This window comes from Neodiprion pinetum, chromosome 3 (genome assembly GCF_021155775.2).
Source record: "Neodiprion pinetum isolate iyNeoPine1 chromosome 3, iyNeoPine1.2, whole genome shotgun sequence".
Lineage (NCBI taxonomy): Eukaryota > Metazoa > Arthropoda > Insecta > Hymenoptera > Diprionidae > Neodiprion > Neodiprion pinetum.
Window position 1 is genome coordinate 40,701,598 of NC_060234.1, and position 25,815 is coordinate 40,727,412.

The window sequence follows — 25,815 nt, forward strand, 5'->3', positions numbered from 1 at the left end:
GAAAAAAAAAAATAAATAAATGGAAGACTACAGAGTGGATAGTTGTACGAAACTATTGGTTGGATCGTGCAGCAGCATACTTTTCAAAGAGTTATTACGATGCTCGCGAAGCCTGAGCCGAAATCAAACCTCCAGCACATTTTTCATTTCCGATACTCACGAAACGACGAGACAAACGCGTTGTCGTCGAAATTATTGCGGATCGTTTGTTGAAAGAACCGAAAGTCGAAATTGCTTTTCAATTGACGATATTTTTCAAACGATAGCTTTCCGCATCGGCCGTATGAGAGAGACACGATATCTCTACGATGTAATAAGCATGAAACGAAACGTGTTTAACAATAACGATAAAGATTTTCCGACATAAAAATTGTTTCAACCCGATACTACTGCTCGATCATTTTTCTGTTTTACAAAAGCAGTTTGACTGCGACTTATTTCAGCCGTATTACACACCCATTCTCAGAGGTATCTACACCTCGTTGCGCGTATACGTGCAGAGCTTTCAAATTGTATCGGAGGAAAATGTTATCGTGAACTCGGCTCGAGCGCGAGGGAATTTCAGAGCTCATAACTCGCAGCCACCGCATCGAGAGGGAGATTTCGAACGGGTGTTCCAAGCTTATCTCGATCCCCTCGCAGATACGAACTTTTTCGACCGATTAGAAAAACGGCCTGCCGTTTTTATTTATTTTATTTCAAACCCCAAAGAGCTTAACTCGTGGAAATATTTTGAAAAAAAGCTTATCGGTTGGTTGTGGTTAAATCTTGCAACTACGTTTTATTCGTCTCTTCGCAATTTGTGGAAGGGAGGAATGTAGGCTACATTAAACTTCGTTTTTTACTTACATCTAGGAAGCAAAATCTAAGATAAATAGATTATTTTCCCATCCAGACGAACCGCGTCGCGATCGATTTCGTTCAACGATTATTCATCCACTTGTGCGTCTCATATTCGAAAAGAGAAGATCTTGTGCGTCACAAACGAGGAGATACGTTGTGCGGTACACAAGACCGGGTTTTAAACTGTTCTCGATCGTAATCAATAACCATTAATCAATGGTGCGATAACCTCGCCTCACAGGATCGTTAATTACGTTTATGTCCAACGTCAGAGTTGATTAGAGCTAGCTGTTTTGGGTACAGAGTATACTAACAGCGATCATATATCCAGGCATTAAAGCACAGGTATGCGTATTTGTTACACCATCTATCGCATCGCTCGTGAAGAAAAATTAAAACCTTTGTGTAACATATCCAGTCACTCTAACTCTTGTGTAGTGTCTAGCTATAAATACGTGGAAGGTCGAATCTGCTCTGCAGGTTCTATTATCATTCTGATTTCTCACAAGTGTATCAAATTGGACAAAGAAAGATGAGGCGTAAAAATAAATTATGCTTAAAAAACAACTCGACTTGGTGCAAAATCATAAAAATTAGTATTATTATACAAATTGTACGATTTCGAAATATTAAAAATTATTTATACAGAATTTAAAAGACAAGTTACGTGTAATCGGTTCTGATTTTAATATCGGAATGGAACGCTGAGAAATCTGTCGTCATCGATATTGTGATCATGGTAGCGAATAAATCCTACGATTAAAGGGAAGACTGGGAAAAGTCAGGAAATTTTGAAAATACGACTTGAATTTTTAGTCAATTCTGAGAAATAAACTCGTTCTTATACAAAGTACCGTCGATCTCAAGAAAGAAAATATTGCACTCAAAATTTTGTTTCGTCGCACGATTTCATACATTCTATGTACAATTCTTGATACCTTTTTTCGATTTTTTCGTGTTTCTTGCGGAAAATCGCCGACTGTTCGTGATAATTTAGTTCCTTGGTAATATTGAAGATAAAGTATTAAAGTGTGAAAAAATTGTCACTAACCAGCGGCATATTTCATGAAAAGTTACTGGAAAACTTCTATTTTCAGGCTGGAATGATTGCCTGAAAAAGTCAGGGAATTTCAGATTCCAAGAAAGTAATTTTTCCGTCGAACTCATAACCACAAATTTTCCCCCATTTCGTTATCAGAGATGTCTGATCGGTGCCAATGAAATTCGAGACGCGGAGGGATAATGGGCGTTCAAATCCATCCAAAGTAGGCCGTGACTGATGGTGAGGAGCGTAGAAGCATAAAAGTATAACACAGCTCGAAGGCACGAAGTAACCTGAGCGTTGCAGCTAAACAGCACCATGAGAGACAGGAAGCATGGTTATGCGTTTCGTTTTGCGCGACTAACCCTGAAATTATGCTAAACCAAAGCGTGCCTCCCGGTATAGTTCTTCGGTCTGGAAAATCAGGCGACTTCTCTTCTCGTCTCCTCATTTCACGAGTTACACGGATGAACCGCAACTGGCGTTTTCCGATCGGACGCGCTCCACGCATCGCCATATTTCTCGTATCTTCCACTCTCACGGTCCGCACGCATCGCTTCGGTAATCCATTTTCCCGATTCCCGGGTCCTTGATCAACTGTGTTACCGTAAAAAGCAGCTCTGGCTCTAAACTTCAAAGAGCTCAAATATACCCAGGAAGAGAAGAAATCTTGTGGTCCTTCTTCGTGGTTCCTAAGTGCAGGCAACGCCTTCGCGATCCCGTTAATACACTGAGAGAAATTTTTAGTTCCGGTTACCGCTCAGTCCTTAGCTATTTTCATTTTTTACCGTGATCGAAAAATATGGTTCTAGGTAGAAAATGAAAATTACTTTTCCTAGCTGTTAGCGGAAAGTCTAGTGTCCGTTGCTATTCTTTCTCATTACGATCACTGTTACTAGATTTTCTTGCAACTGTTGCGAAAATTTGATGCTTGTGCAACGATAAATTGACGTTAAAGAAAAAAAAATTGAATTTCCAAAATCTAAACCGCGAATGGACACTCCTCGAACTTGAGTCGTCCCGGATCGCAATCTGAGCTACCTATCCATCGGAAGCTGATCACAGCAAACCCAGAGTCGTGGTTTTGATATACATTGATCAACCCGTCAGTCGTCCGAGAGTTGTTTATTCAAGGTGTCACGCAGCCGGGGAGCCGAAACGATAAAGATTAAAACCGCGGCTAGTAAGATAGGAGCCAATTCGAGCCAGACACCTTCCGGGCTGCGTAACGAATCACACTCGATTAAACCTTCGCGCAGGATCCTGCAGCCTCCGGACCAGCATTCGAAAAATCTCTCTGGCCACGTGACCAATTTTACGACTCAATAACGACTCACTCCGCGCCCATGAGGAACGTTAAAAATGTTTTGTCAAGCCCGTCGGGGTCGCCGGCGTAACGAGAGTACCTAAGGCCAGAGGTGGTACGTATGTGTAATCAAATTTTCAAACGGCTTCGACCCTAATTCATGCACCGCGGAACCCGGCATGAATCACGCTCTCCATGCAGGCTTGGACTACGTTTCAGGGATGTACGCGATCGTAAGAGTCACATGTGAGGACGCAGTCTCTGCGGATTGCAGACATCCACGCTCCGCTTGAACTTTGGAACGAGTTCTTTCTTCGAATGGAAGGAGGATAATCGAGGGCACGATTGAAGATTCTGGATCACGGTACATATTAAAATGTGTGAGAAGAGTGGCTAGTCGAGTGATTCCAATTTTTAATAATCGCTATCAACATTCGCCTAACGAATCATCGAGGATTGTTGTATATCGGGTGAGGAGGAAGACTTTCAAGGATCGGTTCATCGGAGGGATCGAGTTGTGAGGTTGGGTTTCGGTGATACTGCACAGCCATCGTCAGCCTTCGCACTTTCATCATACACGTGGATATAGGTACGGGCGAATAAACCACTTTGGTGTACACTTATTCTTTTGTTCGTTGTTCGTTAGAACGGCGAAAGCTATACGAGGGTAAACCGCGCATTGTTTAACAAATGGACTATGCAGGGTTCAAGATCCCGGCTTGTTCCCGAATCCCCTAACCCTGAACTGAACTACTCGAATCCTTAGTTCTCTACGGAGAACTGCTATTATATTTCTCTCAGTGAGAGAAAAAGATAAGAGGGGGAGGGAGAGAGAGAGAGAGAGAGAGAGAGAGAGAGAGAGCGAAAGAGAATATTCGATTCGGTAAACGACAATGAGATCGATGTAAATAAATTTCAAATACTTCGTAATATACGTTACTATATATGCTTTGAAATTCTTACCCGCTTCGTCAAAAATTCACAAAGATTTGAATAGAATGAAATGCAAAGCTGGTCAAAAATTACCTTTCGTCGATTTACGAAAATGATTTTTCAATTTCAAACAACATCTATACAGCGGAATTGAATTCAATATTTGGATACAAGATCGCGAAACGCGGGATCGGAAAAAAAAAGGAGGAAAAAGTTATCCAATGAAGAGTCTTCATCGATGTAATCAACCGCATTATTGAGTCTACCGCGACTGTAAAATATACAAGGTACAATTCGCGTTTATCCGTGAATCGCGGGAGTCGAAGAGATCGGTGTATGAATTGACCTGAAATTAATGTAGCCGCAGGCATCGAATGAGAAATATAACAAGCAGAGAAGACAGGATAGAGAATATCACTCGTCGAGTTTCATTGAGAAGAGCGCTCCGCGGCTGAAGATAAGTGGCAATAAATTTTCCCTCTCAGTCACCCGTTCTCCCTCTCTCTCTCTCTCTCTCACCCCCCCCCTCCCCCCTTCCCGCCATTCTTTCCTCGATCATCCCCCGAGAAGCACGGTATATGTGCACAAGAATCTTTTGCGGTAGAAACTCATTTCGCGACCAAGTTGATACTACGGGACCTTAAACTGGCATCAGCTAGCCGAGCTATCATCGTGGAATATCGCCATTTACACCTTAATCCAGATATTAATCTTCATTTGTGGTAATCAGGCGCAGCTTCCTAGGAAGAATCCTATATACATGCATATAATGGCGGAATTAGATGAATCGTAGATACAACGCTTTAAGGTATGCAATTATCGGCTGTACTTAACCCTTATGGTGACACCTGGCATCAAAAGTCATTGCGTAGAATCGGATATGTCGATTCTAATAGCTTGAAAAAATTCGGTGATACTCTTTGTTATATTTCAATGCGAATCAGTTATCTTTAGCAGAATTAAACTTTGAATACGAATAAAAAATTTCCTCAAACAACAAAACACCGGAAAATGTATATCGTTCTACTAAAAAAAAAAATCGTAACTCATTAAATATTCTCTATTTTTACATTTGGATAAAAATTGACTGAGAAACTCTTAAGATACAGATGTTTGAGCAAAAAAATATGCAGACATAGCAGGATGAAAAAAAAAGTTATTATTCGAATGAGTGAAGTTAAATTTTTGGAAAAAGAATGATTCAACGATTTTTACGATATTTCATTATCTGTCTTTGAAAAAATTCAGATTATTTTTTTATGTCTTCATTGAGAAAAATTTCATTTGTTGTAGTAACTAGAATAATTCAGTAAAACAGGTACCGTTAAAAAACTGTTTTAATATTGTTGGAATTACGGAAAACGAGGTACGCCTAACCATTTTGCGCTATCGTCGATTCTTTTTTGGTTATTGCAACTCAGAATCAGTTTCTTCGGTTTACTCTACTTTCTTAGTTAAATAAGGCTTTAACGTCAATTTATTCTTGCACAAGCATTAAAGTTTCGCAACAGTTACGAGAAAATCTAGTAACAGTGATCGTAACGAGAAAGAATAGTAACGGATACTAGACTTTCCGGTAACAGTTAGAAAACTAATTTTCATTTTCTACCTAGAACTATATTTTTCGATCGCGGTAAAAAAATGAAAATAGTTAAAGACTGAGCGGTAACCGGAACTAAAAATTTCTCTCAGTGTTCCGTATGGAATTTTCGTTAATTACGTAATAATCTATCGAGACAATGTCACTGGGGACCATGACTAGGCTGTATGTACAGTTCGCCTAGCTCTGCTTTACTGTCCGTCTAGCAAGTCACAGAGAAAGTTATACAATACATGTATAATATATGCATAATATACGAAACGTTTACTGCTAAGGGTATACATTTGAATTTTTACGATTCCCACCTTTCGTTTTTTCACCTGCAAGGTTCTTTCTTTTTTTTTTTACAATCCTACCTGCACCGAGAGCGCGCGACTTCTGCTGCACTTGCGGGTTAAAAAAAATTTCATACTCTATTAATTAAAATTTTAATTGAAGAGCCCTAGGTTCACCCGGTGCACTGCAATCAGCTCGAACACACGCTGCGAAACTGGTGTTTGTAGATACATGAAACTCTTCGAAAGATGGAAATTAATTTTTCAACAGTGAGAAAAATTTTATTTGTCACAGTTGCCAGAAATTGTTTTAGTCAAATTAGTATCGTTTTAATAACGCTTTGAATATTTTAGCAAGAATGACAAAAAAAAAAAAAGACATAAAAAATACAGTGCCAGTAACCATAATCAGGAGGAAGGAAAATAACGGATAAAATAGATTTTCGGATTACCGATACAAAATTGATTTTCATTTTGTATCCCGAACTGTCATTTTCGATTAAAATAAACAGTTTAAAATGGTCAAGTACTGGATAATAATCAATACTAGATATGTCTGCCTGTGTGCGATTTGCGCATTTGTATATTTACATGTCCATTCTTTTTTATGCTTTTCGTGAAAATCAATTTCAAGCTCCAGAATTTTTTTTCATTGTCAGCCTTAGCAACTCTTAAAAAACAATGTATGTGCGTCAAAGTAAATTGAATAAAAGATTGTTGCTTGATCAAGAGTCTCGGTAGGCCAGGAATAAAAAAAAAGACCGGAAATATCTATCGATAAAAGGATCAGAATATCGATTTTCAAAACTGCGAAAATCTGATTCAGAAAATTTAAAAATGCAAAAAGTACAAGTATAAAAAATTGTAAATGTAGAAAGTCGAAATTAAAAAAAAAAATACAGAAGGATCAAAACGTAGAGCAGCAAAATCGAGAATCTATATACAATTCTATATTATCGAGAGGAATGCTAACGATTCTACACTTCGGCATTCTACGTTCTGACCTTTGTATCCGTTAACTTCTCCATAGTTCGAATTTCAACATTACTAAATTCTATAAACAAAGTTATCGCTTCTTTAAAAATTCGATATTGTGGCCCTTAAATTTTTTGATCTTTCTATATTTTTACCCCCACCCGTCTCAGCGAAGTCTCGAGTATATACCTCAGATAAGATTCTTGTAAACAATAAGTAAAAATAGCCTGCAGCCCTTTCTGCACTCGGAATGTAATTCTGGATGATACGCCGAATCACGATCCAACAGACACGTAACTCCTCTTCGAAGCCTCGAATTACCTCCGTTGGCCAAAACCGGCCGAATCTGTAACTTCCGACATTATCCAAATCCGGGCTTGCGGGCTTTCTTCCTTCGTTCCCAACGGCGAGCCTGCAGCGATGAACAACCCGAAAATCAAGCACTGACGATAATTGCGCTAAATCCACACCGCATTAACTTCGCTTCCGTTGCTCTCGACTCGCAGCAATATCCGCCGAACTCTACACCGAACAGACTGTTTATGCTGGTCGTATTTAATTGGCGCACTCATTGTTAGCGGTTTGTATTTCATAGATCTGTAGATACGTAATACGGAAAACCGTTTCCCAGGTACTTTAACCACCTACTCAATTACACAGAATTCCACAGATCGATTGTTGAACGAAAAATTGATCGCCATTCGTCAAACTTGTGTGGACTGAGAGAAATTTTTATTTCCGGTTACCGCTCAGTCCTTTATATCTATTTTCATTTTTTACCACAATCGAAAAATATAGTTCTAGGTTGAAAATGAAAATTAGTTTTCTGGCTGTTACCGGAAAGTCTGGACATATTTTCTTGTAACTGTTACGAGAATTTGATGCTTTTGCAAGACTAAATTGACGTTGAAGCCTTATTTAACTAAAAAAGTAGAGTAAACCTCAGAAACTGATTTTGCGTTGCAATTACCAAAAAAGGATCGACGATAGCGCAAAATGGTTACGCGTACCTCGTTTTTCGTAATTCCAACGATATTCAAACAGTTTTTTCAATAATACCTGTTTTACTGAATTTTTCTAGTTACTATAACAAATGAAAATTTTCTCAGTGTAATGCTGCAGAATTTATATTTTTTTTTAGCCTCAGACGGTAATTCGTACATGATATTGAGAGTTAAACGACAAGTGCAAAACGAGAAGCGGAAACGATTCTACGGAAAATCGTCATCTTACAATCGTACAATCCGAGTAGTTTCGTCTTATTCGGTCGCTCTTCTGCTGCAGTGCAGCGAGTTTTGCGAAGCTTGTGTCAGCATGAAAACTGAAAATGTTCCACCGTGACGTATTATGCGTAATATGGAAGACCGTGTGATTATGGGGAGATATGTTACCTTAATTACCTTAATTTCAAGTACCGAGAAATGTAGCTTCCGATGCCACCTGACGATGACAGAATCGCAGATCGTGACCAAAACTCGTCACTTAATTCGGAATACTCGTGCTTTTCAGAGCAATTTAGAGTGTGAGGGCAAAGGTTGACGGTCCTTAAGAAAATGGAATGGAGAATAAATTATCCAGCAGTATCGACCGTCAGAGAAGCTCGACGATACCGGCGTGGTGTAAACTATAAATAAAGAATTCTTCGTCTGTTGGACGATAAGAGCTGGGCTTCAGATAAGTCCAGTTTTACAGTTGAGTAAACCTGAGTTATTTACGAGCTTAGCTTACAATCGTAAGTATCCTAACATTTTTGTGGGAGTATAATGTATTTCTTTGAGTCAACGTCTGGAAGTCGAGTCATTGAATAACGATCGATCATGTTTAACTCGAAACGAATTCCAGGATGAATTTTTGTGTTCCGTATTCTTTTTTCATCCAAACTTTTTTACGCCGCTAACAACGCGTAACTAAAATTCCCGGACAAGCTTCAATACCGAATACGGGCTGCAGGTATCAAGTTTCAGAGGGAAAACTGCATAACACGAATTACGGGGCTTGCAGAGAGTTGTTAGGGAATTCCGCAGATAATATACCTGGTGAATTTCCCCACACACCGCGATACGCATTTTGTAATTAAATGAATATTCGTTCTATTATTGTAACGCGAGAGGCATGGATATTATTTTATCCTCGTCGAAAATAAAGTTGAATATCATGAAACTACAGCAGCGAGTAAAACGCAAACTGAAAACAAAACGAACATTGACGATGGTTATTTTTTACAGAGAATGCGAAACAGATTCGCTGCAGTAATAATTATAATTTATACCAGAAATAAAACGCAACGTTTCTAATGTAAAGACTACTTCGTTATTCCGCTGAATTAACGAGGCAGTGGAAATGTGTTTAAAAAAAGCTCGATGAAAAACAAGCAAGAGTATTTAGAAAAATTGAACAACGGTTGAACTTGAGAAAATTTATGCATTTCAGGATTTTAATTAATAATTTTATTGCACAATCGGCCGATAGTAATTATCGCGCTTACGAATTTGCGCCGGTGAGCTTAAACGGTTAATCTGACGCTGTTTGAATTTCGAACACACGAGTAGATTCGACAGATTTCTAAGGGAATGTGATTGTGAATCCGTCCGGATCCAGTCTACCGTATATTCGTGCCGACGTACTCGGCTAAATGCGCGCCCGATTTTCGGAAGGGTTCGAATATCAATGAACATCGAGTCGGTTAAATTGGTCCTGCCTATTGAACCGACGATGTATCATACAGGCCTGGATTACGAGAGTAGGTAAACCCTTTGCGAATCACCAGCTACATCGCGTATTCGAATAAGAAACGAACGTCGCGTTTCTGAATCAAGGAATAGAAAGAACCGATCGTCGATTGTTGAAAAACATTGCAAAAGTCGCATAGTCAAAATCGAAAAGCATGGAAGGAAAGAGAAGATTTCTGGGACATTTCAAGTGAATCTTTTGTTCGGAGTAGAAGCTCCGAGAGCCCTGCGTGGACCGACTAATAAATGATATCTGACCACCCCGGGGCACAGCTTTTATCCGTCCTAATGAGTCGAGGACAAATTTATAAGGAGGAGATAGGATCGAGAGCGTGGCCATAGTATCAATCGACGGACATTAATCTTCGATAAACGGGGTCTACGTGATTTAGGGCTCGACTTTGGTGCCGATCGAGCACGGTTCGGAAATTTCAGAACCTTGGTTCACGCGGAGAAAGAAGCTGAAAACGTAAAGAACTACGCCACACGATTAAAATAATCGATTGATGGATTAGTCAAAAAAACAAAAAAAAAGAAAAAGAAAGAAACAAAGAAACAGATTAATTACAAGAGCTGATTAATTGATTGATAGGAAAAATAATCAACTGAAAAAGCTGATTAAACGTTTTATCAAGATAACAAATTACCGAATGAGATGATTCGCGACGATCGATGTATTGGAAAAACAGTCGATTCGAAGAACTGATTAATCGATTAATCGAACATCCCTGCATGTAATACAACTCTGGATTTTAGAGGAAGGATCAATTATACTCGTAGACAATTTTCATTCGTCGCGAATGAACGTCATCGAGTAAATCTATTGAGATACTTGAATTCAAGTTTCTAGTTGAAAGGCAATCGCTTTGTAGGAAAATTAACCAAACGTAACTTCATTATATGACAACCGTTGCATCCTGACGACGACCAACTTCCCAGTTTACAGATCATGTTGAAGTTAGTAACGGTTCGTGTTTAGGGAAAACCGGAATTATTTGAAATTCGATGAACTGTAATAAAACAAAACATGCTCGTATTTTAAAATCTTAGTTCCTTGAACGTCATTGTAAAAATAAGTAAATAGTTATATTTACACGAACTTCAATCTCGTGTTTTTAGCTCGTTTCGGTTTGTGTAACAAATTTTGATACGAATATGACCAGGTTTGTTATTGTAAAACTTGATTCGCTGTGTGAAAAGTAGGAGAGTCACTATTGCAATTTTAAAATATTACCCAGTAGTTTCGATGCTTGATTTTTCAGTCAAGAATCCATCAAAGAATCTCGTTCATACGCGATTGGGGATGAAAAATCTTCTTCATCGTGAGTAAAAACTCTGACGAAGAAGAAAAACTAAAATTATCTATACTGGATTGAAATGTATTTTCCTACAATCACAAGTACCTGATACTTTTTTTATTCCACTCATTATCGACGATGAACAAAAATCTGCCCACGAATTTTTGCGCAAAGTAATTTTCTAAAACATCCCTTATATTCAAATAACTATATTTGATGGAAAACAGTAGTTTCCAGAAAAATCTGTTCGACATTTGTTCACCGAATATTTTAGAAAAATTATACACGTAAAGTTTTGTCGGGATATTCACTCCACGAAACTTCACATGCAGCGAATAGAGCAGTGCAAAATCCTAACAAAACCAGTGAAAATACAACATTCGTAAAAACGTACGAGAGCTTCTCGTTTCGTCTGCCGGCTTGGCGGGTGGATATTTTTGAATTCTTTTTGTTCTCGATTCTATTCCAATTTTTGTAATTTTAATTTTTTTTTTTTTTTTATTATTACTCTCTCTTTCTCCAACCACCGCCTGCGGTGAAACAATAAACCCTCGATTCGGGAAGCAATTCTTTTCTTCCCTTTTTTATACCGTTCGCAATGTGTATTTACCCTCTCTGCCCGTCAGGAATATATGCATGCAGGGCAACGTTCGTCCGAAACGACATTAATCCGCTCATTCGCTCACACATTCGCTCTTCGCTCTGCCGGAAATACTTCTTCACGCAGATACGGGCCAAAATACGACGGCAAGATTATTTATTATTGATAAATTTCTTTTTTTTAAACGTATCAAAGAATTTCCTAACACGCATCGCGGATTAAAAAACTGCAATATGTTTCCACGTTATTATATTTGTTAAAATACGACAACATTCTTTACTCCTGTACCATCTACACCGAGTATTTTTATTTTTTTTTTATTTTTCAAATTACCGATTATACCGATTTTTGTATCTAGTAGTTGAACGGAATTGCAAAAAAAAAAAAATTAAAAATATCTGGCATTCAAGCAGAAACATTTATCCGCAGATCAATTATTTCTACTCAAAATCACCGTGCCCCGATTTTATATGGTGTGACATGTAGCGGTTTTGAGAATAACTGACGTGAATCGATGCTACAATCTTGAGATTTGAGGGATAAATAACGGTCTCAGCTTAGCAATTAGAGATATTCAATAAATCGCGGATTTCGCAGGCGAAATACGAGGTATATATTCATATATATATATATATATATATATATATATATATATACATATTGGTACAACGCACAGTAGAAGAACTGGGTGAACGAGAAGAGCCGAAGGCAGAAAAGATGAGGGGGGGGGGGGGGGTGAACGGCGCGCCGATTAGTTTTAAAACTTTAGTTTCAATCCAGTTTTTCCCATTACGTTCATCCCCCGTAAAGCCGAGAGCTAAGAGGAGTTTTCGACCGAAAAATCAACCTGCGATTCGGTGAGGTAGGTTCGAACTTGTTGTACGATAGGTGAAATTGTAATATATAAGACAAAGCGCGGAAAAGTTGCGAATGTTTGTGCAGAATAGAAACAGCAGAATTTGAGAATCAGAAATTGGACAATGTCGATGAGTTTCGATTGATCGGAAAAGTTTAATAGTTTGTATCTTGGAGGATAATTACAATAAATGTATTTAATGATTCGTTTGTTAATTGTATTCATGGAAAAATTTAAATGAGGTTGAAGGGATTTTTGAAAATTTGTTTTATTTGTTCAACTTTTTGTTCTTGGCGGAGGTAATATAACGTAGTGAATATCAATCTTGATGACAGGAAAATTCCGAACGTCAGTCAAATAATCGGTGAATTCTTCTTGCGTTATTTGACACGCGGACTAAGAAGAGATTCGGGGAAAATAATGCCCGAGGAAAAACTTTGGGTGAGAAAAGTTTTCGGTAAGCATAGCAATAAAGTGATTTCGTGGTGAATTTTTTATAGCTTACAGACGTTATAAGAATTCTTTTTCTGATATGTATTAACACTCAAAAGAATGCATAAAAAATGTGTTGGACCTGACTAAAAGAAAATCTTACGAAGAGAAAAGTTTCGCCATACTTTTCAATATTCCAATATCGTGTTTACCTGAACGCGTATTGTTCAGTTGGATAAATTTATATCGAACGCAATCAATTTTTTATTGATTTGATCAAACGATTCGTTTGACGATGAACGGTAGCGTATTTGATTGAATAAGAACCATGGGTAAATATTTTTTTCCATGTCTGATGAACCGACGAATTTCTTCTTCTATTTTTATTGAGTTTATTTTGCGTCCGATCACGCAAACAAATTTGACAATTCAATCGAATCGAAGTATGTAAAAATTTCATTCGCGGCTGATTGCGAGTGAAAGAATTTCGCCGTTTCTAATGATCAACGTATCAGAAGCTTGTTCAAATTGTTAAAAAAATGTTCAATTTTTGCTGTTCATCGCTCATCACTCAACATTACGCGTACAATTGTTCTGCGTATCTTTAAAACTTTACTGATTGCGAGCACGAGAAATGAGACACGTAGGCGATAAATGCTTACCGATTTTTTACTGCGTCCGCATCTCTGCCAGCCATCGATTACAAGTCTTCATCCACATGTTGCGGCAGGATGAACGGAGTCCGTTGCAGCTATTACAAATCGCAATTGATGCTGTATAAATATTACATAAATCGATGCAACAAACACCCGAACTAACAAACTTCCCGCACTATCCAAATAAAACTGTATAATAGGTGTTAATATTATACCTACAATAAATAACGAAACTTAAAAACTTGTGTTATATGTTCGATTGATATTTTTTTTTTTTTTTTTTTAGATAATAATTTTCAATTACGAATACATTGTATAATTATAAATCAGGTAGGAATGAATTATTCAATAAATTTATTAATTTATCAACATGAAATTCGATTACGGTTATTGAATTATCGATTAGTGTATTATTTAAATTTGCGTAATTGTATATAACTATATCGCAAATAATACATCATCATCACACGACAATCACTAATTATTAAAACGTGCAATAGACTGTATTATTATTACACCTTTGTTTAAACAATGTACGACGTATGCGTACATCGATTCATTTAATTCAACATGCAAATGCGTGTGGAATAAATTTTAGGGTTTGTGTGAAAAATTCTGCTTTCCGATTCAATGTATCATATATATACATACATTTTTTCAAAACATTCAAAAACTGTAAAAGGTGAAAAAAAAAAAAAAAAATGAGGTACGTTCAAAAAATTTCAACTTCGACAATCGTTCGTTATTAATACGATTTTGACCCCCGATATTCTATCTCTCCTCAAATTCCACAAGTTCAAATATACGTTCCGATATTTCAGAACGATTCAGGTGAAATTTAGAGCAACGAAACATCGACTAAAACTAAAGAATAAAAAACATTCTCAACAAAAATAAGCTTCGATTTTCAAAATCAAAAATAAAAAAAAAAATAAAAAAGCAATTTTCCTCAAGTTCCCGATCTTCCGATACTCCGTCTCCCTGACGATACAATAAAAAATCAAATACAGTTCCAAACGAACCGAGCGAACGTTAATATCGGCGAAAAATCCGGTTCCTCGTAAGTTTTGGTTTGAGGGGTTGTTTCGAGGAGTCGGGTGACGGCGGCGATAATTCGGGAATCAGCCAACCTGTCAATCGCGACCCGAAGCACGTTGCACAATGCCGGTAAATTCGGGGTTCGCGGGTCCAACGCGATCGTCGAGATGCGCACGTTCCGGCGTCTGCGCGTGGACTGGACTCCCGTTGCGCGCCTCAAATTCCCCCGACACATGCGGCTCCCCCACCCCCACCCCCGACCTTCCACCCCCTTCGCCCCCACCCCTCGTTTTCCGACTTCTTCTCGGTTTTCTCTCTCGTTTGGCTCCGCGGGTTCGACTTCTCCGGATTTCCGACTCAGCGACGGCCGCTAATTGCAAGCTAAAAACAATAATCGATGCATCGATTAATCGGGTCGAAAAAATAATCGATTGGGATTAGATCGAATCGGTAAAAATTAATCGATTAATCGATTATTTCGTATTTTTTTGAAACCGTGCAGTTGAAACGAAAATTTCGTAACTTTCGGTACGTGATCTTAACGGCGGTAAAGTTGTTTGATAATTTATAGTTTCGTTGAAAATATTCTTTCAATTTCAGGTGAAAATATTCGTTTATCTTTAGCTTGTTACAACAAATGGGTACTTGGTAAGTTAGACTATGATAATTGTTGATACTTTAATCGTATGAATTGATATTGCATCGCGTCGTTCATGGTAGTGATAAAACAAAAACCGATTTTGAGAAAAAATAATCGACTAGTTTTGGTCATTCTCAGTTTCCGATATATCCGGGTGTAAGCGGGCAGGCAGGTTGCTGGTTGATACCTGAAACGTGGGGCAGCATGAAACCGCAAAATTTAATAATTCAAATACGGTAATACGACGTGATTAATTGATTATCAATAATTATGCGGGTGAGGATTGTAATCTGAGTTTAATCGCGAAATTAAATGTTCCGAAATTTGTACTGATCAATGCTGTTTGTTGCACGCTAGTTTTGGGAATGAAATTTCGATTTAAGAACAATTTTTGCAGCAATTTTTCACGCGTTGCAAAATACGGAAAATTTCATTGCGGTTTTTCTTGTTGCCGAATTCACAAAACTTGTAACGTAGCAACGTCACGATTCGAACTTTTCGCGTATGGTCGAAAAATCAGCGACATCAATCGAGAATCAGAATTTCTGAAACTTGTTACAATTTATCGGTAACCAGCACATTTTCTAACATTATTGCAACGTCGTTGACGTTGTGGTTGTAAAAACGTACGGTACCTACGTATAATTTTGAGAAAACTAAGAACGAGCAATATGAAAACAAAAAATATATCAGTTACTACATTTTCCTCGGTAAAACGCGATTCAAGAATAAACGCATTAGCTCAAACACCGGCGTCCGTTTACGATCTGTTTTCAAATATAATATACATTTTTAAAAGCATTTCACCCAGTTCTCAGACGACGACCATCGGCTGCAACGTCGTCCCAAATCCTGTGCGAGTCATTTCAGCCACACGTGAATATTCACACGCATAGTTTTCACGAGCTTGACACATATTTACGTAACGTGCCCGACTTCAGGGTTTCCCAAAAGTTGAAACGAGATTTTAGCCGGTCAAAAACCGGAGCTCAGATATAATTGATACGAGAGGGATAGAAAATTATGGTTGAACGATAAAAGTTTCTTTCCTCTTATAATCCAGAGCAAAAAATACGTATCAAACCACCCGTCCGTGATGGGAAGTGGTTGTCTCCCGAATTTCTATCTTCCACTGTATTTTATTACGGTTATTTATTTATTTGGTTCGTTACGATAAGTCTTGCCAATTTATCTTAATATGAATTGGTGATTTGTTTAAGATGTTTCCTTTTTAGTTTTGTGAATTTCTGAAATCTCCAGCCGGTTAAATCCCGGTCTTTGGTTATCCGGAAGACTTTTCCTTTTAGATAAACCAAAGTTGCCGGAATCTCTCTGATGAACTTTTACAACAGAGGTGGAACGACTTAAATCGAATAATGAATTTCAATAAACTTTTCTCAGTGCACTTGACGATACCAGCGATATGAAATTCGTAAATGACTCTACTTATTATTCGCAAAACGTCTCAATTTCTCCAAGATCTTTTACCGAATCCCTTCTCCTCCCTTTTCACAACAATCCCGTGAAAAGAGCGTCGTTTATTAAGCTAGAACTTATTTTCTGTCAATCAAACATTCACAAACAACTATAAATTAACTTGGAACTAATTTACAAACTATAAACCAATGAACAAGCCTTTCCCACACACGTCTAACATACTCAAACAATCTGCTGAACAGAATTTCAGTTTAACTTCACTCTCAACTATCATTTTTACGTCAGTGTATATCTGTTGTTGCTATTATTTTGTCTTCTTCTTCTTCTTCTTCTTCTTTAAGCTTGTTGTATCGATACTGCTCGTTCGGTTATTTCTTGACTTCCGCAGGGGATTTCAGCTTTTAATTCCGATGCTCCCAAGGAGGAAGGAACGGATTAAAACGAAGGCGAGATCGTAGCAGGTACCTTCATTTACCGCTCCTCGTCGAGAGGCACAGCATGGCGGCCATGGCATGGTTTCCGACTGTTTCGCGCGTTGCGGTCGGCCGGCCCCCGTTTCTTATGGGGCCGCATCATGTGTTTTGCCCCGACACACATCTGCAGGCCTCTTGTTCCTGCTCCACGTGTGCGAGCCGGGCGCCTGCGGATCGGGAGGAAAAAGAGTGTGGAAAAAAAAAAACATCACACTCTAAAAACCTCGAGCTGCTTAGCCGCCTCGTGTTCCAAAACCACGGGAATTAGCTCCGCACCGAAATAATTTCTTTTCATTCAACCGGTTTTTTCAATGTGGTTTTGCGTCTCTTATTCGTAGCGCCGTTCACGTTTTCTCTATTCGTGTCTAGTCGAGGACGTTTAAAAATGCGGTGGGTTTGAGATTCCGAATTTGAAAAGTTCCGATAGCGCCAAATTTCGAATTCTTGAGTCGTGATACTGGAATTTTTACACTTTGACGAAACATCCAAGATTCGAATGATCCGAAAGCTGACGCTCAAAGTTCCGAAAGTGCGAAAATGAGAAAATCTGAAACATCGAAATTCCCAATGATCGAAGAACTTCGGTTCTGTCAATTTCTGACTCGGTGAAATTTCACCAACTTTGATCTTTGTTTGTTTCGGATTTTTCATATTTTTACGTTCAGAATCCTGGACATTCTGATTTTCGGTTTACCTGAGTTTTCACATCCACTCGTTGAGTAAACTACTTTGTGTGAGTATATTTTACTTTTCGGAACTTTGCTCTATCGTAACTTGAATTTTTTGAATCTTGCGCTACGAAACTTTGAGCCATCGGGTTTCCAACCGTTCGAAACTCTGTTGTTTCTCCAAAGTTTGATTTCTTCGCTTCAAGTTTGGCCAAAAAATAATTCGGATTTAGGCGCTTTCGTAATTTTTAAAATTCGGAACTTCAACCCCACTCCCTAAGAATCCACGCCACAAACCAGGTTCCAAAATTTCTTTCCAAAGTTAGACGTTCTCGTCGAAAATGATTGAAAGCATGGATTTGACCTGAATCCGTTCGGTGTTCGCAGATGTCTAAAAAGTTCTATTTCGATAAAATTTCGACTCTATTTATGGGATCGATTACTTGACACGTGACCGGAATTCTCGAGGTCGGTCAAGGTGCTGACTCAATGGTGGATTTGGGGGCCTTCATTCAGCAGCTCGTCTCCTGCACAGACCCAACCATTCATTCACTAACACATAAGCGATGGGTTTACACGCACGGCTTGGACTCCGACTACACACGCAAATCCACAGAAATGAAGAATCAGCTGGTTCATCCGAATGTTAAAGGGAATCAAGGTGAACGGAAATAGTAGCTAAACAAACAATTAACACATCAACGCTTTGTTACATAAAAAATATACGGACTTGTGAAAAAGCAGTGATGCAATAATAATTATTAGCTGCATATTTTGTTCCTACACTGAGAAAAATTTCATTTGTTATAGTAAATGGAAAAATTCAGTAAATCGGGTATCGTTAACAAAACTGTTTGAATATTGTTGGGATTACGAAAAACGAGGTACGCCTAACCATTTTGCGCTATTGTCGATCCTTTTTTGGTAATTGCAACGCGAAATCAGTTTCTGAGGTTTACTCTACTTTTTTACTTAAATAAGGCTTCAGGTCAATTTATTGTTGCACAAGTATTAAATTTTCGCAACAGCTGCAAGAAAATCTAGCAACAGTGATCGTAATGAGAAAGAATAGTAACGGATACCAGACATTCCGGTAACAGCTGTAAAACGAATTTTCATTTTTCACCTAGAACTATATTTTGTCGATTGTGGTAAAAAATGAAAATAGTCAAGGACCGAGCGTTAACCGTAAATAAAAATCTCTCTCGGTGTATAATATTAATTTTGAACAAAAACATGTCAAACATACGAAGCGTATAATATTTATACTTCTAATCGACAATCTTAACTCCAAATAGAGAAATAATTTACAACACTTTGGTCGATTTCAAATTGAGACCAACTAATCGAGTGACTATGATCCTAAAAAGATAAATGATTTCGTATCAAAGTTAGCATAAGCCTCACGAACGGCGTAAAAATTTTCATTTCACGCCTCGCGACGCAATCGCAAAGGGCCAAAGAGTCCCGGTTTCTCCATCGCACGAGGGACAGGCAGGAGTCAGATCTGGTATAAGGGCACGCAGAGGGCACAAGAGAGGCAAAGGTACCCGGCATGCCCTTGGGCGAGGCATGACGAGGTTTGCCATACGGGGGCTGTCGCTCTTCGAGAATTGAATTATGGCCGGTGGTTTAAACGCCGGGTTTAAATCGATCTCATACATCACATCACCCCAGGCACCTTTATTATTATATTCTCCTCCATTCCGAACCATTCTGTACGTACGAATACATGCCCGTATCAATCCCCGCGAGTTAGCCTCTGTTGTGTGTCGTATTTCTCCCATTGCGCCGTATTCCAACAATAATATATATTTCTCCTCCGTTGTTGTATTATTCTATACGCGTGATTTCCTTTCGTTTCCTTTTTTTTTCTTTTTTGTATTTTATTACACCCAACTCGTGTGCAACCTCACTCCCGAAGCACACATCGTAGACGGAGAGTAGCCAAAGGTTAAGGTTTACTGTTTTGTAACATCATCGGGCTGGAATCGTACAAACGCGTTCACGATACATCGCATCGGGAGATGAATTATTGTTGCCGATGATGGGTTTATTTTTGTTTTTTTTTTTTACACCGGGCCCGAATTATAAATGCATCACGCATGATTTGTTCGATGTGTGAGTAATATTTATTATTTTCAACGTGAGATGACATTTCTTGGTTTTTTATTTTTTTTTTTTTTTTTGCATTTTACAAACAGCGATACATGACATATTTATACGCAACGCGTATCAGGTTTTCATACCTTTATTGAATCCTCGCGGTCAGGTCAAGCTTGTTTGATAATCGTGACAAATTGCGGTAATTTTTTAATTCCGTTTTACCCTCTTTTTCCGGTATTTTGTTTCCATTTTTTTTTTTTTTTTTTTTTTGTTTTTTTTTTATTCTTCTTCCCTCACGATACAAAAAGAAATTCGTTTCACCTTTTTTCAAATGCCAAGCTTAAGCTGCCCCCCACCCCCACGTAACGTCAATTTTTCCGCGTATTAGATGAGTCCTCTTTCCGGAGATATCAGATTACGCGGGACCCCAATCCGCGAGGTTTCCCATTATTTTAGTTTCCATTTCAGATTGCGAAGCCGTAAGTGGAAACCGATAGCCAGGCGAGATACCCGCCTATCCAACCTTATACCCATGCAGTAGGTATACCCCCAACTATAAGCCATAGACCTGTACATATAAAATATACATACATATATGTATAGTTTTAGGTAGGTTAAGAATCTATCCACAACTCGCTGAAACGATCTTTCAAGCGGTTTCGAGACGGCGGCGCTAATGCGGTAAAAAATTTGGCAAAAAAGAGGCTTGGAAAAAGAGAATTTACGAACGGAATCGAAGGATGAAATTGGCCCGCTTTATCATTCTGCCAGAATACCCGAATTTCTGTAAAGTATCGAAAGAAGCGATCGTTTGTTAATTTGAAAGAATATACGTTAGGATATACAGTCTTTCAATAATTGCTTCGTAAATAATAATCGAGCTAGAATCGATGCCACATTCACTATTTTCAGTTTTCCTATTATAGTAGTTATGGAATTTTGTTAAATCACAGACGAATTATTCCGTCTCGATATTTTGACAGCGAGTCAAAGAATTTGGTGCAAGCAAAGTTAATGGATGAATAAATAAATATGGAAACTTAGTATTGAATAAAAGTGGCAAGTCACGCCGTTCCCCGTTCTGAAAAATTCTCTCTGTTCTACCAAAGTTTTCCAATATTCTTGCCCTCTTCGCGCCACGCCGTCGATCCAATCTTCATCAGAGTATAAAATGTCTATGGTGTATTTTTTTATTTTACCTTTATTATCGCGATTAAAAGACATTAATTTTTCTCCGGGTATGTATTTTCTACAAAAACGAATCATCCTGCGGGATATTAATCATACCTATATGTGCGGTGTGATGTATCGATAGGATGTATGTATACGGAGTAAGTGATTTTGAATTCTGAGCTCTGCTCCTCGACGCCGATAAATGCAAATAATCTCGCGAAGGGCGGAATTCTCGCGTAAGTTTCATGCGCAAAAACTTGTTCCGCAAGCTGCACGCATTGCTGCTGTTTATTATCATAAACACGCGTCATAATGCAGATAAATATGCGCTCATCTAACCACTTAAACCATGCACGCAGAGCGTTGAGATGCGTGACTATCTTTCACGCTCCGGAAACTCTCGGTTATCTTCCTCTTGAACGGATCCTGACACGGACATTGTCCTGCCTATGTTATCAATATAATTTGCAGTACCGACCAGAGATGCTAACAATCTCGAAAAGACGAGTCCTGCGGGCTCTCGTCACATAGAATTAGGACTTCCTCTTAAAAAAATGTATAACAACAATTGCAATTTGTCAATGAAAAAATCTCGAGAATCATTTTTTCTTCCCTGGCGTAAATTCTATTCCTAAGATCTTACTCGAAAGATTTCTTTGATTCGCTGTCACAAAATCATGAATCACGGTCTATACCTGTGATAACAGAATTTTCAAGGACATACGTTCTGGAGAAAAAATTCATGGGATACATCAAGCTTAGAAATTACCAAATCAATTTTTTTCATAGATTTTATCTGTACTTATGTTTCTTTTTTTTCTTCTTTCTAATTGCTCGAAATTTCTCAACAATTTTTTATTTTTATCTGCAGTATTTTTATTTTTTGTCTTTTGATTGAGATCATTGAACAAAAAGATACGGATTCTTTATCCGTCAGCACTAGTCAGCAGGCATTTTCTCTAGGATATTATATTTATAGCTGGCCAAACGCCGCAGAGTTATGAATTATGATATCTGAAAGGTGAGAAGTTTTACCTGTTACTTTTTTTTTTTTTTTTTTTTATCCCTATCCATCATTATGTTTCTTACACCACAGCTCGACGTACATAAACTGGTTTCGAGGAAGCTGCAGGATCACCGTGCGGACTCGGCGTGATCACCGTAAGGAAAATAAGGTGCGGTGAGAAATTCGCGAAGCCATATATTCATTCGCCTGACTCTGTTGTCGCGTTTTCTGAGGATACAAACAGAGAAGGTATAATAGAGAAAATCTAGCTCCCTCTGATCCTTGAGTCTTTGAAAACCACGGCTGGAATCTTGCGAGTTGAGATCCTTGGAGCTAAACTCGCCTTGTCCACTTGAGCGCTCAAGGTGATCAAAACGCGTTGCCTTTGCCCTGTTCAAAGCCCTTCTACTATCCGCGAGAACATGAAACTGATAGTCTTCCTCCGGACGGCAGAGAATCGATATCCAAAGGTTCAAAAATCCACTAAGAAGATGTTCTATTTATAGTTCATGCCTCTGTGTTCGTTATTGTGATCTATACAGAGACGAAATAAGGATTGGTTTTTGAACAGTGATGAAAAAATGGATCAAGTCGCTTTGGGATCAAGACTTGGTCGATCAATTTGCAGCATTGTATGCGATTATAATAATCCAGGCATTTTCTTGAGAGCGATTTTCTGTTCGGTTTTTCACGACTTGTCAATAAACCGAAACGAGTTCGCATCACGAAAAGCGGTCATTCGATCCATAAAGCTCGTTCAACGGGAGGGAAATGATATTCGGTAAACAATGTTGGTATTCATAAGATATGTACAACGTAACATATGGTACAGAATACAAGTCTATACATACATATTTAGGAGCTCGTTCTAGGGTGACACCAAATTGCTATTGAACAACTTGTGGTTTTGATACTCTGAAAAGATTGTAGATTTAACACTCGCGACTCAAAGTTCGCCAGGGTAAAAAACGTACGATCGGAAACCGTGTTACGATGAATGATTTGCTATAAAGTAATTAGTTATATATAGGTTTAAGAAAACGCGTTGAGTAAATAATAGGAAAGTCTGCAGAGGGTGAGAAAATCTTTGGAACTTTTTTTACCTTCAAAAATCGTAGCATTGAATAAAGCTCACGTGTCTCAATCTCTTCTTAGCAGATCGTCTAACCTCTTTATTTTCTGATTCAGCGATTGATTCAGTCATCACTATTTTCGCCCTGTTGTCATGACCGAGGAACAGGGTGAGGTACAAAAATGCGAAAGACTAAAAAGTCGACGGGATGAAATCACGAAAGTCAAACTGCCTACAGTTAAAAACGTAGAAAGATCGTAAATACGAAAAGATTAATTGTAGAAGAATAAAAATTGAGAGCGCAAAAATGTATAAATAAATTTGTAAGTTTTTTTTTTTATCTAAGAATGGCTAAGATTACGAAGGGCAAAATATTGAATTGCGAAAATACCGAATAGTCCAAAAGTCAACTTCTCAAAGGTCAGACTGTTGCCTTTGTCGAAAATCTACGAACCCGAATTTATCAATAACGACTGACCAAAGACTTGAAAGGTCGAAATCCTGAAACCCGCTCAAGACAAAATGACCAAAGTGCCGAAAGGTCGGATGACGTCAGAAAGCCATATATTCTCTGGAACGCCACACGTATCCGATGGCCAGTGTCTAGTGCCATTCAGCATAAGTTTACGTAACTATGACAACCGTATTATGGCTTTTCGGCTTTCTGGCCCCTTTTAATTTTGCGGATCGTAATTCTGCTCCCTTTGAACTTTGACTGTCGACAGCAAATTTCTTCGGTTTTGCATCTGTTCGAAGCATCAGCCGCTCGCAATTTTCAATTTCGGAACATTAATTTTTCCGTACCTGCACATTCTGTGCTTTGGTCATTCGGAATGCCGACTGTTCTGAAAATACTTTTTCGGATAAGCGAGCGTTCGGTTAAACGAACTTTCCTGCGAACAGTTATTCTACTGGCTAATTTATCAAGAAACCCAACTTCGGTACACTGATCATTCGAAAATTCGGATCTTTTTCGGATTTGATCTTTCGAGATTTCGACCCCCACCCCAGGAACAACGTAAAAAGTTTAAATCGAATCCCGGCAGCTGATCAAAAATCCACGTACCTTTTTCTCAACCAGACTAGAAAACGATTCAAAAACCGATGATACCGAGACGTATAACCTCGAGCATCGCGCAGTCAGGAAAAACATTGCGAGGATGAAGAGGAGCAACTGCGAAAGAGGAAACATGGCGGAGCGGAGAACTGCGTCCGAAAGTCATCAAGGGATGATGAATAAAACCGTTTGAGGGTGGAGCGACTGCATCGCGACGTCTGCTGTCCGAAAGCTTTTCCAGGCATTCTTACAGCCTACGCAGGAGCCTTGCGGAGTTTTCACCCTTTGCTGTTTTACGGTGGCTCACGTATGGAGACCCATGCACACCCGGCGCTAGACCCACTCCAGCAAACAAAGCCAGTCTGCGACCCTTCGCGCCACGGCTTTACGTAACTTCCCGAGTTGCCTGACGGGTGAATCCATCCTCCGCCGGCCAATATTTGCCAATTTCAAACCGGCGAGCGGCGCCTTTGGGAGAGCCCGTTTTTTTTTACCGAAATTCAATTTGGCCCGGCTGGATGCGACGGTAGAAAAGGAAAATTAAAAAATGAGCTCCGATCGTGTTTTTTCTTTTTTTTTTTCTTTTTCTTTTTCTTTTAACGGGAAAAAAATTTAATACAAGATGGAGAGACGGAAAACACGCCATTCCGAAGACGTTTCAACCACTTTAAACTGTATTCAGTGGTTCGATACCACGCCACACTTTTCCATCTGTCCATTATTCACCGATCTCAAAAGCTACGATGTATTTATTGCGTCGATAAAGCTTCTCGCCAATATTTACCCAGTTTTTCTACTCTTTGTCGACCGATTTTCTTCCCGCAAAATATAAGATTCGTGAAACACGTCAACCAGTTATATGGGTATAATATTCAGAGGGCATCAAAGTTCGGTATTGAAGTTGAGGGGAAGCTCGTGATGAACATGTGGTGAATACATAATAGTAAATACGTGACTGAAAATTAAGAATATTACTGCGTTAACATAACGCTGTTCAAGTCCCAAAGATACGATGTTTCAGATTGCTACGTATTATACTTACAGAATAATGTATGCTGGCTGAAATGTCTCCGAGGAATAAGAAAAAAAAAAAAACCTTTGAAATAGGTTGAATAACGTTTATACCGTGTCAGTAAACTAGTGATAAAAATTCAAATTCTTATCCGAAACTGTCGTTACGAAACCGAGCCAAGAAAGAGGCTTCAACTTTACGAGAAAATTAAAAAGGAGGTTGAAACTTTTTCACATCACCAAGAGAGTTGTATTAGAAATTAAAATGAGCAACGCGAAAGCTCAAGCTTGAAGTACACGATGTATAATCTTCTCACAATCAGCCTGTTTGACTGATCCAGCCAATTCTCTTCACTTTTCCTCCTCCCGAAAAACGATTTATCAAATCTTCTGTATCTTCCGTGCATCTGTCTCGAAACGACCGGCGGATGAAAAAGCTTCAATCTCATTAGCCGTATCAGGTGAAATGTGATTTGATTTCGTGATCCGCGGTCTCGTCTTTGATACTTTTTTACGGTTACCATTGTGCGCGCACGTGAGTTACCTGAGCAAGTTGCGATCGGAGATAATTGGACGAGTTTTTCATCG

General features: G+C 38.7%; 2 protein-coding genes across 3 annotated transcripts in view; one reads left to right on the plus strand and one right to left on the minus strand.

Annotated features, from left to right (window-relative positions):
- The window catches only part of LOC124215676 (uncharacterized), a 310,475-nt gene extending 296,734 nt beyond the window's left edge, over positions 1–13,741 (minus strand). For both annotated transcript variants that reach the window (XR_011176625.1, XM_046619357.2), the window contains exon 1: positions 13,553–13,741. The gene's annotated coding sequence lies outside the window, so the exon portion shown is untranslated. The remainder of the gene's footprint in view (positions 1–13,552) is intronic.
- The window catches only part of LOC124214519 (uncharacterized), a 278,457-nt gene that overhangs the window by 174,291 nt on the left and 78,351 nt on the right, over positions 1–25,815 (plus strand). The gene's annotated exons all lie outside the window — the stretch shown is intronic.